The sequence below is a fragment of the Apodemus sylvaticus genome, chromosome 2 (genome assembly GCF_947179515.1).
Source record: "Apodemus sylvaticus chromosome 2, mApoSyl1.1, whole genome shotgun sequence".
Lineage (NCBI taxonomy): Eukaryota > Metazoa > Chordata > Mammalia > Rodentia > Muridae > Apodemus > Apodemus sylvaticus.
The window spans coordinates 137,035,303-137,050,471 of NC_067473.1; positions in this window are offsets into that span (position 1 = coordinate 137,035,303).

The window sequence follows — 15,169 nt, forward strand, 5'->3', positions numbered from 1 at the left end:
AGAGAGAGAGAGAGAGACAGAGAGAGACAGAGACAGAGAGAGACAGAGACAGAGAGACAGAGAGACAGAGAGACAGAGACAGACAGACAGACAAACAGACAGACACACACACAGAGGCACACACAGAGAGAAATAAAATAAATAAAGCTTTACACAAGAAAAAGTAACTGATGAAAGGCAAACAATTCTTTTCATAATTTTTCTAATTAAAAAAAGAAGTATTTTCTTCTAAGTACATGATATTACAAATCTTAAGTTAATATTTAAATAGATCTCTGAACTATCTAATACCTCCAGGTGTACCCCATCAGAATGAATGTGAAGATAGTTAAGGAAATGAGTTCAATCTATATCTCCTGGGCTTTGCACTATAATCTGAAATTTATTAGAAAATCTGGTAAAGCTAAGACCTCTAACACTTTCAAAATTACTAAAAACATTATATCATAAAAAATATTTAAGAATCTTAACTCAGAATGTGTCTGAAGATCTCAAACTTCCTGGCTCCACATAAGTTCTACCTCGTATTAAATAGTACCAACCCTAAAGGAAATACCAGTTTCCACAAATGTTGTGTGTGGCATTAATCAGTCTGAGGTCTGTTAGTCTGAGAATTTATCATTATGTCTTTCAAGTTATTTCCAAATCCCACCTGTTTTCCAATCCTTAGATGCTGGCTTTCTGTTTTGCAATGCTTGCTCAATAGAAAATAAACAGATGGACTTGAAAAAAATCCAGAAATACAAATGGGATAGACACTGCCTTGGGCTTTTCAATAGCATCAAAGGAGCTTGTAATTTTTCTTCTTCGTGTTTGACAAACAAACTTTCTGGAACACAAATCTGGATATGGTTTCACTCTCAGCCGCCACCCAATATGTTTTTCTTCATTTTGTTTCTATCAAAATCTAAAGCTCCTTTTAGATTTTTTTTTTAAATTCTGATGAGTGCATGATCAACGATTGGTATTTGGAAAGTATATTAAACTACGGGAGGAATCTGTGTAAGACGTTGGGATATATATGAATTCCTTTATTTCATCAGTGAAGAAGTTCAGGGGCACTGATCTCATTAATTAAATTGCTTTCAAATAAAGGCCATGTCCATTGACAGCAGACAATGATAAATTATGCCATGGATAGATCTCAGTTCTCTTGTATTTGCTTGCCCTTTAGATATAGACGTCCACAGGTAAGCATCCAAGTTAAACTTATTTTTGCTCTTGTTTACTGTGGGTTTTGTTTGCAGAGCTTTGATGAGGGATTTTAAGCACAGCATCCTTAGGGGAGGAAAGAAGAGCCGAGATGGTAAATGCAGCAGCTAAAAGGAGCCACAGCAACAGTTCTATGACAGTTTACTAAACAAGGCACTGGATATAAATGTGGCCACAAGTCCAACTTCAGCTCAGCTCTCTACACCCTCACCCAGGCAGTGCTACACACTGGTGCTGATTGATTCAAACTGGGTCACCCAGAAAATAAAACCAAATTCCTAGTTCAGAAGAAGGCACCATATGCTGCTGTTTATAGCCTAGTAGCTCTGAATGAAAGCTGTTTTTTGATTGCCTCCACTTCAAGGATTAACAAGCATAATACCTCTCTGGTTTGTTAAAAAAAAAAAATACATGGAGAAAGGCAAGAGCAAGTGTACTTAAATTATGTGTCTCTGAAACCCCATGTTGTCTATGACAGTGTGCCATAAAGAGAGAAATGAAGACTGATATGTTGACAAAACAGTGCCATGGCCAGCTTTAGTTTTTCCTTAAAGACCAGGAGAAGGAGCAGTGACAGACACAGATCTGGATTCTGCCTTTCTGGCTTTGACTTTTGGGATTTTTTTTTTGTTTGTTTGTTCCTTTGTTTTATTTTTGTTTTTCTCTGTCAGTAAGCTGTGTGCAATGAATAGCTTTCTACATTCTCTCTAAGTACATTGCTGTACTGATAAAGTTAACAGGGAAAAATTAATTACCTCATAGAGTTTGTCTTTGATAATTCACAGCATCAGTGCACACTTAGATGATGGTGGAAGAGTGAATCGTCATGGCTGACATTATAGCTAAGCTGAGCCTCAAACCTCACACATCAGCTCTAACTCAGAGGCAAGTGCCAGTGTTAGCTCTTTGGGACAGGGCTATGCATTACCCTTGCTTCAGTCATAAAGCTTTCAGTACAGGGCATATTAAACAGATATTTTCTGAATAATTCAATGATGTTTTAAAGCAGATACTAGATAACACCCGTTACCAACCTAGTATCACCATTTGCATTCTTAATATACACTTTAATCATGTGAATTTTAATAACCAAGGGGAAATGATATATGTCTTGTCTATGTAGTAATATCATCATTGAAAGTCAATGGGATTTTATAGTCTAACATAGTTTGACAACCATATGAGGTTATGTAAGTATAAATTATTTTCTAATATAAAGAAATACAAATGCTAATATAAATATATAAAGATCATATATAATGTTTACTCCTCTGTTCATAAAAATGCAATAAATGTATCATTTTAAGTCCTGTCTGTCGGGCACTGTACTAAGCAATTAAAATTCAGTGCCTCTTTAAATTTTCACAGCAAGCCTCTCAGCTACAGCATAACCCACCCCATTTAAGAAACTGAGCATTACAACTCTCTAAGAAAATAAAGTTGCTACATAGTAGAACATTGTAACTTCCTGAGTATACATGTCTATTCTATTATGGAGGAAATTTTTGACCCAAATCAGACCACTTCCCTCTGTAATTTAACAGTTGCCAAAGTTGCACGTAAGCCAAAACTGATCACATTATAATGATCAAAGTAAAAAAGCAAATAATTTGCTGTTTAGGAGTATGGGTAGTACATGATGCTCAAAAACAGCTTCTATCATCAGCGAGTGTATGATGGATGTGCACATGAGCCCAGGTCCTCATACTTCACCAAGCAACAACATCAAAGAAATCCTTTAAAAGTTGTAACCTTTTGAGGCAGTTGTTTCCCAGCAACCCTGAAGAGAGGTGAACTCCCTAGAAGCAGAAATAAATAAACCATTATAACCCATTTTGCATATTAAGTAAATTGACATAGTTTTATTTTACTAGAAGTTACAAGTATCTGTTTCATCCACAATAATAATAGTCATAAATTAAACACTATCAATGTCATCTACTCTCAAAAATAGGGTATAAAAAGATGGATGATCATGGTGTCCAAGGACTGGGTTTTAATCCTTGAACAACATCTCTTCTTATGTGCAACACAGGTCATGTCTTACTCTTGATTAACTTAATCAGAATTAATAGACTTGTCTTCTAGAAATATTCAGTTCCAATGCTCTTTAAGGTATCCTTAAGTTTAAGCACTTCTTTCATAGTGCTTGTGTTTTAGACCTGCTTTTTTGTGTTGGTATTTATGTGTGTTTGTGTGTAGACATGTTTACATCATCATGAATATGTGAAGGCCAGAGGTTAACATTGAATCATTGAGTATCTTTCTCTATTAATTTTCATCTTAATGTTTGAGAAAGGGTTTCTCACTGAACCCGGATTTCACTATTTTGTCTAAATTGAGTAGCCAGTGGATTCTCTATCTTTGTCCCCTGAACACTATGGTCATAGCCATGTATTATCATATATGTTTTTATGTGGCTTCTAAACATCTGACCTTTGGTTATTTTGATTCATAACATACATTTACTAAGTGAGCTAATTTCCTATCCCTTAGCCTTGTAGAGGGAGAAATCAAACCATACCATTTCAGCAACTTCCTATGTATTGTCATTCTAATTTTACTATTTAGCTTATTTGCATGTAAGTACAACATTTTTATTGGCTTTCTTATCTAAACAGTCTAAGAGGTAGCTTAATGGGTAGGAACTTGCTGTCCTCTTATAGCGGACCTGAGTTTGATTTCTAGCAACCAGGTTGGATGGCTTACAATTGCCTGTAATCCAGCTTCAGTAGCTTGACTACCCTCTTCTGGCCTCCTAATGCTTCTGTCAGAGGCATCTATACACACAGACACACATGTACACATACACAGACACATAAGCATAGGCACATGCACACACATAGGAGATGTTTCTTATGCTAAGGTCCTATTCCATAATTGGTTTTTGACCCATTAATAAAGATGCTAGCAGTCAATGAGCTGGGTGGAATAGGCAGGATTTCCAGGTCTCCCAGGCAAGACAGGAGATAGAGGAGGAATTTTTTACCATGCTTCAGAGGGAGAAAACATGATCAGCCATATGAGATCTCTGGCTGAGCTACCATAGGCACTTACCCCAGGTGAAAAATTAGAAACACAACTAAAGGTGAGTGGAGTGTTGAGTTGCTAAGCAAGGCGAAGGTAACTGAGCAACTAAAATTGATGGCAGGTTTAGGGTACTGAGTTGAGATCATTGGGAAGGGCACACAAGCCATGGGGAATTAGAAGTGCCCAGCAATTGAGCCAGGAGGCAGGTTGAAAATTTAGTGTGTGTGTGTGTGTGTGTGTGTGTGTGTGTGTGTGTGTGTGTGTATGTGTGTGTTATATCTGCAGATCTGAGGGAAACTGGGTAGGGTTGGTAGTGCCATCTTTCCGGAGCTTAACGAGGGGTAATTACATGCTAAACACACACACACACACACACACACACACACACACACAACTTGCTGAGTCTAGTTACTGTTCCATATGTGTATGTAAAATTTGCTTTTATCTCCTCAGATGGAGCCAGAACCAAGCTCTGTGATGAGCCCAGAGTATTTCTTTCTGTGTTCTAACTATCCCTCTCAGCCCTGTAGTTATTTGGGCCCCATGAAATTTCCCCCTTCTACATTATCATGCCTATTGGTGTTGTCCTTGTTTAGGGCTACTTTAGGCACACATACTGTTAAGTATCATACCTGTAGCTTCTCTGTCTTATTCATGAAACTTAATCTCACAACAAGCTTCCTAGGTCCTTGTATTTTAAAATCTTTCAGGGAACATCTCAGGATGTTCCACAAGCTTTATATTCAGGAAATATTTTGTTGATGCATCAGTTGAGGCTGGGCATACCACATCACTTGTTCTCTGCATTTTAACCAGTTGTGGTTTTCTGCAATATTAATAAGACACAATCATGCTCACTTGTGAGCAGTGCCTTAGTGTCCAGCTATATAAACTATAAGGCTGATTTATATATAGGTATATAGTCCAGGCCCTATTCTTCAACAGTACCTAGGTACAACAGGCTTCAGTGGTGGCAAAATGGATGGTGAGTGTGGGAATACACTAGAGTAACTGGTTACTTACTGCTGACTCTGGTTTTCTCAATGATGGATGCCAGAGTTTTCCAGATCTAAAGAATAAGATCACATTCCCATCGATTGACTAACACACCAGGAGGCAAGATCTTGTGAAATTCCCCTAGGGCCACATTTCAATTACCTGTCTGGTATTGAACTGATATTGAACTGTTGTACATATGGCCCTGAAGATTTGAGATTTGTTAGTCAGACTTATAAACACACCAGAATAAAAACAAATCAATCATTTCTCTACCAGATGAGGGAAAAAGCTTCAAAACAGAAGTGGTTTTGAGAAAAATAATGATAACAACAACAAAAACTAATATAATACTTATTTTCTACAGATGGAAACAGAGACTCTACAAACTCCATATAATCACATAGAAACATAGAATCTGATGGGATACTAATAAGACCACTTTGATTCAAACATAATATTTCACTGTTACATTCTATTACTTATGAAAATAATGTCCACTATGATTAATTAACTTTACCTAAGATTAAGTGCCTAGTTTTAAAGACATTTATCTAAATTATTTTCTCAGAAGCATGATGTTTAAAACCAAGTCAACCTTTTCTGGTACCATGCTGTTCTTTCAGTTTCCAATATCATGCATGGTTTATTGCTTCTGGATCAATCAACCATTGATAGTGATTTGATTTTCAAATCCCCAGTCTGGGTTCATCAAGACTTCAAGAAACACATTATTATAAGATGTTATATGTCAACAAATTAACATGATGAAATGGGTTTATAAAGCCAGCAAGGATAGAGCTTGGCATTCCCAAATGTCATTGCTGTCATGGAGATGAGTAGGAGAACTGTGGAGTATTTTGAAGTGTGGGAACTACCTGGAGCATTGTTCACCTTGGGGTTAAAAAGAGGAAAGGTCACTAGGATGGATGCCCATTTCTGTAAGTTCTTCAGTAATGAGAAGAGTTGAGACTAATAGGATCAACCTAGGATACAACCTATGTGGGCTGGGCAAATTTACTGAAGTAAGAGAAGGATGGAATATAAATTTAAGAAACTCACAGGTTGGCGGCAGTGGCAGCGGCGGCGGCGGTAGCAGTGGCTGCTCCAGCTGAAGGGCCATCAGCGGTGGAACCAAGGCGACACAGGGTCCAGTTAGGCCCTGCACCCACGACCACTGACCTTCGCTGACCAGCCGGGCAGCAAACAGCTGCGGTTCTGCAGAGCCTTTCGCTGCACGGAAGCCACTTCAGAACTCGGCTTCCCGCCAGTCAGGAGAGACTCACCTCCATCTTGATCCCGGGCTCCAGAGATCGGTCAGACTGAGGTACACAAACATAATCCTAGGCCCAACACCGCAGGGCTCTGAGCCAGACGGGCGTTGGCCTGCACCCAGGCCCTGGGCTGTTCGAGTGGCCATCGGGGCGCCAACCCAGCCAGGAGTTTTTTTTGCCCCGGCCGGCGCACGCGCCGCCATTTTGCCTACAGGAGCCAGAGTGCTCGGGAGGGCAGAGACTGCTAACAAGCGTAGCCTGAGGCTAACAAAACGGGGGTCTAGGCCCCAAAAGGCACAGGACTGACCCCAAGAACTGGGCGGCTTGGTGGGCCATCTGTGTGTCGACCCGCCCAGGAGGTTATTAGCACAACAGACTCTCCCGGTGCTTTCGGGGAGCGCGGAAGCGCACGCCCGCCATCCGGGTCACCTGGCAGACCCAATTAACAGTCATAGCCCTAGGGGAACTTTGCTCGGACCTTGGCCTCCCAGGCGTTTGCCTGGACTCAGGGCCCGGGCGACAAGGCTAACCTAGTGTGCGCCAGCCCGGTTGGGGAAATTGGCTGCCCAGCGGAGTGAGCGGAACACAGGGGAGGTCACAGCAACATACACCTTCAGAGCTCCCTGGGAGTGCACACGGGTTCCATCTGGCCCACAGACACAATCTGGGGCAAGGCCTCAGGCAGAAGCCCTCAGGTCAACTCTCTCCGCTTCAGATCAGCCTGGGTGGCCGCCACATCTCCAGGTCCCTCAAGAGGCTAGTGGGGGCTTCCGGGCGGCCAGCTGGGAGAAGTCGGTGTGCTCCAATAAATCCTGCGGGCCCCAGCGGGAGCCTTCAGGTGCCTGCTTCGGGATCTGAACAGCCTGGACAACAGCACCCTGTCTACAGGAAGTGCAGAGTGTAAGCTGTGCACCAGAGGCCAACGGGGAAGGGGCAGCTTGCACTGGTGAGTCCAGCACTGACAAGACCAAGTAACACCAGTGAGAGCTAGATGGCAAAAGGCAAACGCAGGAACGTCACTAACAGAAATCAAGGCAATATGGCAACATCTGAACCAAATTCTCCTCTACCAGCAAGTCCTGGATACCCCATCACACCAGTAAAACAAGATTTGGATTTAAAATCACTGGTCATGATGCTGGTACAGGAACACATGAAGGACATTCAGGAGAAAATGGATCAAAAGTTAGAAGCCCTTGCAAGGGAAACACAAAAATCATTGAAAGAAATCCAGGAGAATACAAAAGCCAACAAGGAGGAAATGCAAAAAACACTTAAAGAAATACAGGAGAACTTTGCTCAACAGGCTGAGGTCATGAAAGACGAAACACAAAAATCTCTTAAAGAAATACAGGAGAGCTTTGGTCAACAGGCTGAGGTCATGAAAGAAAAAACACAAAAATCTCTTAAAGAATTACAGGAAAGCACAAACAAGCAAGTGAAGGAGCTAAGCAAAACCATCCAGGATCTAAAAACAGAAGTAGAAACAACTAAGAAAACTCAAAAGGAGACAACTTTGGAGATAGAAAGCCTTGGGAAGAAATCAGGGGACAGAGATGCAAATATCAACAACAGAATACAAGAAATAGAAGAAAGAATCTCAGATGCTGAAGATTCCATAGAAACCATGGACAAAACAGTTAAAGAAAATGCAAAATGCAAAAAGCTTGTAACCCAAAATATCCAGGAAATCCAGGACACAATGAGAAGACCAAACCTAAGGATTATAGGCATAGATGAGAGTGAAGATTTGCAACTTAAAGGGCCAGCAAATATCTTCAATAAAATTATGGAAGAAAACTTCCCTAACCTAAAGAGAGAGATGCCCATGAATATACAAGAAGCCTACAGAACTCCAAACAGACTGGACCAGAACAGAAATACTTCCCGTCACATAATAATCAAAATACCAAATGTTCTAAACAAAGAAAGAATATTAAAGGCAGTAAGAGAAAAAGGCCAAGTAACATATAAAGGAAGACCTATCAGAATCACAGCAGACTTTTCACCTGAGACTATGAAGGCTAGACGGTCCTGGGCAGATCTCATGCAGACTCTAAGAGAACACAAATGCCAACCAAAACTACTATATCCAGCAAAACTCTCAATCACCATAGATGGAGAAACTAAGATATTTCACGACAAAACCAAGTTCACCCAATATCTATCCACAAACCCAGCCCTAAAAAGGATAATAGGAGGACAACACCAATACAAGGAGGGAAACTTCACCCTGAAAAAAGCAAGATAGTAACCTTTCATCAAACCCAAAAGAAGTTAAGCAATCAAATTTAAAAAATAACGTCAAAAATGATAGGAAGTAACAATCACTATTCCTTAATATCTCTTAACATCAATGGACTCAATGCCCCAATAAAAAGACACAGACTAACTGACTGGATATGTAAACAGGACCCTACATTTTGCTGCTTACAGGAAACACACCTCAGGGACAAAGACAAACACTACCTTAGAGTAAAAGGCTGGAAGACAATTTTACAAGCAAATGGTCTCAGGAAACAAGCTGGAGTAGCCATTTTAATATCAGATAAAATTGACTTTCAACCCAAAGTCATCAAAAGAGACTCTGAGGGACACTTCTTGCTGGTCAAAGGAAAAATACAACAAGAAGAACTCTCAATCCTGAACATCTATGCTCCAAATGCAAGGGCACCCTCTTTCATAAAAGAAACTTTATTAAAACTCAAAGCACACATTGCACCTAACACAATAATTGTGGGTGACTTCAACACTGCACTTTCCTCAATGGACCAATCAGGAAAACAGAAACTAAACAAGGACACAATGAAACTAATTGAAGCTTTGGACCAATTAGATTTAACTGATATATATAGAACATTCTATCCTAAAACAAAAGAATATACCTTTTTTTCAGCACCTCATGGTACCTTCTCCAAAATCGACCATATAATTGGTCACAAGACAGACCTCAACAAATATAAGAAGATAGAACTAATCCCATGCCTCCTATCTGATCACTATGGAATAAAAGTGGTCTTCAATAGCAACAGAAACAACAGAAAACCCACATACACGTGGAAATTGAACAATACTCTACTCAATGATACCTTGGTCAAGGAAGAAATAAAGAAAGAAATTAAAGACTTTTTAGAACACAATGAAAATGAAAACACAACATACCCAAATCTATGGGACACAATGAAAGCAGTGCTAAGAGGAAAACTCATAGCCCTGAGTGCCTCCAAAAAGAAAATGGAGAGAGCATACATTACCAACTTAATGACACACCTGAAAGCCCTAGAACAAAAAGAAGCTATTTCACCCAGGAGGAGTAGAAGGCAGGAAATCATCAAACTCAGGGCCGAAATCAATCAAGTAGAAACAAAGAGAACCATACAAAAAATCAACAATACCAGGAGCTGGTTCTTTGAGAAAATCAACAAGATAGATAAACCCTTAGCCAGACTGACCAAAGGGAACAGAGAAAGTATCCAAATTAACAAACTTAGAAATGAAAAGGGAGACATAACAACGGAAACTGAGGAAATCCAAAAAATCATCAGATCCTACTACAAGAGCCTGTACTCAACACAACTGGAGAATCTGGAGGAAATGGACAATTTCCTTGACAGATACCAAATACCAAAATTAAATCAGGACCAACTAGACCATCTGAACAGTCCCATAAAGCCTAAAGAAATAGAAGGAGTCATAGAAAGTCTTCCAACCAAAAAAAGCACAGGACCAGATGGTTTCAGTGCAGAATTCTACCAGACCTTCAAAGAAGAGTTAACACCAATACTCTTCAAACTATTCCACAAAATAGAAACAGAAGGAACACTACCCAATTCCTTCTACGAAGCCACAATTACGCTGATACCAAAGCCACACAAAGATCCAACAAAGAAAGAGAACTTCAGACCAATTTCCCTTATGAACATCGATGCAAAAATACTCAATAAAATTCTTGCCAACCGAATCCAAGAACACATCAAAACGATCATCCACCATGATCAAGTAGGCTTTATCCCGGGAATGCAGGGTTGGTTCAATATACAGAAATCCATCAATACAATCCACTACATAAACAAACTCAAAGAACAAAACCACATGGTCATTTCATTGGATGCTGAAAAAGCATTTGACAAAATTCAGCATCCTTTCATGCTTAAAGTCTTGGAGAGAACAGGAATTCAAGGCCCATACCTAAACATAGTAAAAGCAATATACAGCAAACCGGTAGCCAGCATCAAACTAAACGGAGAGAAACTTGAAGCAATCCCACTGAAATCAGGGACCAGACAAGGCTGCCCCCTTTCTCCTTATCTTTTCAATATTGTACTTGAGGTACTAGCTCGGGCAATTTGAAAACATAAGGAGGTCAAAGGGATACAAATTGGAAAGGAGGAAGTCAAACTATCATTATTTGCAGACGACATGATCGTCTACCTAAGTGACCCAAAGAACTCCACTAGAGAGCTCCTACAGCTGATAAACAACTTCAGCAAAGTGGCAGGTTACAAAATCAACTCAAGCAAATCAGTGGCCTTCCTATACTCAAAGGATAAGCAGGCTGAGAAAGAAATTAGGGAAATGACCCCCTTCACAATAGCCACAAACAGTATAAAGTATCTTGGGGTGACTCTTACCAAACATGCGAAAGATCTGTATGACAAGAACTTCAAGACTCTGAAGAAGGAAATGGAAGAAGACCTCAAAAAATGGGAAAACCTCCCATGCTCATGGATCGGTAGAATCAATATAGTTAAAATGGCCATTTTGCCTAAAGCACTATACAGATTCAATGCAATACCCATCAAAATCCCAACTCAATTCTTCACAGAGTTAGAAAGAGCAATTATCAAACTCATCTGGAACAACAAAAAACCCAGGATAGCTAAAACTATTCTCAGCAACAAAAGAAAATGTGGGGGAATCAGTATCCCTGACCTCAAGCAATACTACAGAGCAATAGTGTTAAAAACTGCATGGTATTGGTACAGTGACAGGCAGGAGGATCAATGGAACAGGATTGAAGATCCAGAAATGAACCCACACACCTATGGCCACTTGATCCTCGACAAAGAGGCTGAAAACATCCAATGGAAAAAAGATAGCCTTTTCAACAAATGGTGCTGGTTCAACTGGAGGTCAGCATGCAGAAGAATGTGAATTGATCCATCCTTGTCTCCTTGTACTAAGCTCAAATCCAAATGGATCAAGGACCTCCACATAAAGCCAGACACTCTGAAGCTAATAGAAAAGAAACTGGGGAAGACCCTTGAGGACATCGGTACAGGGAGAAAGTTTCTGAACAGAACACCAATAGCGTATGCTCTAAGAGCAAGAATTGACAAATGGGACCTCATAAGGTTACAGAGTTTCTGTAAGGCAAAGGACACCATCAAGAGGACAGATCGGCAACCAACAAATTGGGAAAAGATCTTCACCAATCCTACATCAGATAGAGGGCTAATATCCAATATATATAAAGAACTCAAGAAGTTAGACTCCAGAAAACCGAACAACCCTATTAAAAAATGGGGTACAGAGTTAAACAAAGAATTCTCACCTGAAGAACTTCGGATGGCGGAGAAGCATCTTAAAAAATGCTCAACTTCATTAGTCATTAGGGAAATGCAAATCAAAACAACCCTAAGATTTCATCTTACACCAGTCAGAATGGCTAAGATTAAAAATTCAGGAGACAGCAGGTGTGGAGAGGGTGTGGAGAAAGAGGAACACTCCTCCACTGCTGGTGGGGTTGCAAATTGGTACAACCACTCTGGAAAGCAGTCTGGCGGTTCCTCCGAAAACTGGGCACCTCACTTCCAGAAGATCCTGCTATACCACTCCTGGGCATATACCCAGAGGATTCCCCACCATGTAATAAGGATACATGCTCTACTATGTTCATAGCAGCCCTATTTATAATTGCCAGATGCTGGAAAGAACCCAGGTATCCCTCAACAGAAGAGTGGATACAAAAAATGTGGTATATCTACACAATGGAGTACTATTCAGCCACTAGAAACAATGAATTCATGAAATTCTTAGGCAAATGGATGGAGCTAGAGAGCATCATACTAAGTGAGGTAACCCAGACTCAAAAGGTGAATCATGGTATGCACTCACTAATAAGTGGTTATTAACCTAGAAAACTGGAATACCCAAAACATAATCCACACATCAAATGAGATACAAGAAGAAAGCAGGAGTGGTCCCTGGTTCTGGAAAGACTCAGTGAAACAGTATTTGGCAAAACCAGAACGGGGAACTGGGAAGGGGTGGGAGGGAGGACAGGGGAAGAGAAGGGGGCTTACGGGACTTTCGGGGAGTGGGGGGGGTGCTAGAAAAGGGGAAATCATTTGAAATGTAAATAAATTATATCGAATAAAAAAAAAAGGAAAAAAAAAAAAAGAAATACACAGTCTTCAAATCCCTTTGTAGGTTTATAAGAGAAATAGCAAACATCTGCTTTCTCCCTCAATTTCCTCCTCTTTCATGTAAAGGTTCCTAATAATATTAAAATGCAAATGTCCAACTTTTCCTATCAGAATATAAGATAGCAGAATGAAATAATCATACAAATATAAGAACTGATTTTAAATCACTGGATGATTTGCCATAATCTTGCTATGAGAATAACATTCTCAAAAAAATTCTAAGAATTTTTAAGTTTTGTAAAGTTTTCATCCACCTTCATTGGAAGTCAATTTAAAAAGTTTAAAATTATCAAATCAAGAAAGATCCATAAGTGTAAGAATCACCACTTAAAACTATGACAGCAACTAATAAGAAAACAGGCCTTATGCATTGGCCACTGGGTAACGGTGGACCAGGAACTGCTGACGTCCAAAGGAACCTCTGAGAACTATTTGCTTATCATTATTAAAACGACTAGTATAAGCCATCACCTGACAGAAGCAGCAATAAAACAACAACAAAAAGCTAAATGTTAGATGCACAAATGTTGATTGTACAGTGACAAGATGGCTCCATGGGTAAAGGACCTTGTGGGTAGAACTTATAACCCAATTTTGGTCTCTAGAATCCACAAGATGGTGAGAGAGAACTGACTCTAGGGATTCACAGACACAAATGTGTACACAAATGACAAAAATAAATAATTTTAAAACACACACACAAAAAAAGAAACTCATAGGTTTTTAAAAATGTTTTAAATAATTTATTTATAGTTACATAATTTATTTATAATTTAATAGCTACACACACACACACACACACACACACACACACACACCAAATCTAGAAATTACTGCCTATATATATTCAACAGAAACTATAGGAAAAAGTTGTTTACCTCCTTGAATAAAAGGATAGCTGTTATACATCTGGTGCTATTATAAAAACAGACATGGGCAAGAGGTGGCTACCATCCAGAGTAGATCTGCAATAAGGCATCTGGTAATAAACAGCCTTCTTATCGATATGACATATATAAAACTGAATCCCAGGAGTAGATGCTAAGAGAAATTACCATAGTATTCACCAAGTGAAATAGGAGGAACAAGTGTGATTCTTCCTTTGGCTAGAATTTTTTGGTTCTTGTTATTATTAATTTACTTATTATTCTCTGGTTTCTATGTTAATGAATACTTAGGGAGAATATAAGCTTTCTACATGTTTCTGTAATGAAAGCTAATCTTTGTATAGTATAGATAAAAGTAGACTTGCTTTATATTTTTATTAATTTATTCTCTTATGTATTACATTCCAACAGCAGTTTCCCCTCCCCTCCTCTCCTCCTAGACTCTCCCTGATTACATCTCCCCTTTCCATCCACTCCTCCTCTATTCCCTTTAGAAAAGGGTGGGCCTGCCAGGGATATCAACCAAACATGGCATATCAAATTGCAATAAGACTAGGAAGGCACCATCCCTCATAGTAAGGCTGTAACAGGCAACCCAGTAAGAGAACAAGGATCCCAAAATGAGACAACAACTCAGAAACACCAACTCCCATTCTCCTCCTCCCTCTTTTAAGAGTCCCACAAAACACCAAACTACCCAACTGTGATAAATAGTTAATACCATGGGTTTTCCTGTGGTATCCTTGATCCATCTGGTTCCTACAGTCCTTCCTCTTCTTCTGTAGGATTCTCCGAGTTCCACTAGAAGTTTGGCTGTGGGTCTCTACATCCTTTTCCATCAGTTACTGGATAGAGACTCTCTGATGGTGATTATGCCAGACTCCTGTCTATGAGTATAGGACAATATCATAAGAAATAATTCCATTGATTTTTTTTCTGGGCACATTTGGTTCTCAGATTTCTGGAGCATGCAGGCTCTGGTTTCTGATAGTCCCGGCATGTTTCTTTTCCTGCCATAGGCTTTAAGCTGAACCAGTTATTGGTTGGCCATTTCTATAATTTCTGTACCACTTTTACTCTAGTATATCATGCTGGCAAGACCAGTTGTCACTTAAAGATAATGTGGCTGGTTTCGTGTTCCAATTCCTCAACTGGATATCTTGCCTGGTTATAGGAGATGGACTAGAATCAGAAAGCCATACATTGGTCTGTCCTCAACTATAAGTGGCTATTAACTGTAAAATAAAAGATAATCATGTTACAATCTATAGCACTAGAGAGGCCATGTAACAAGGAGAGCTCAAGTGAGGATGCGTAGATCTCTCTGGGAAGGGGAAATAGA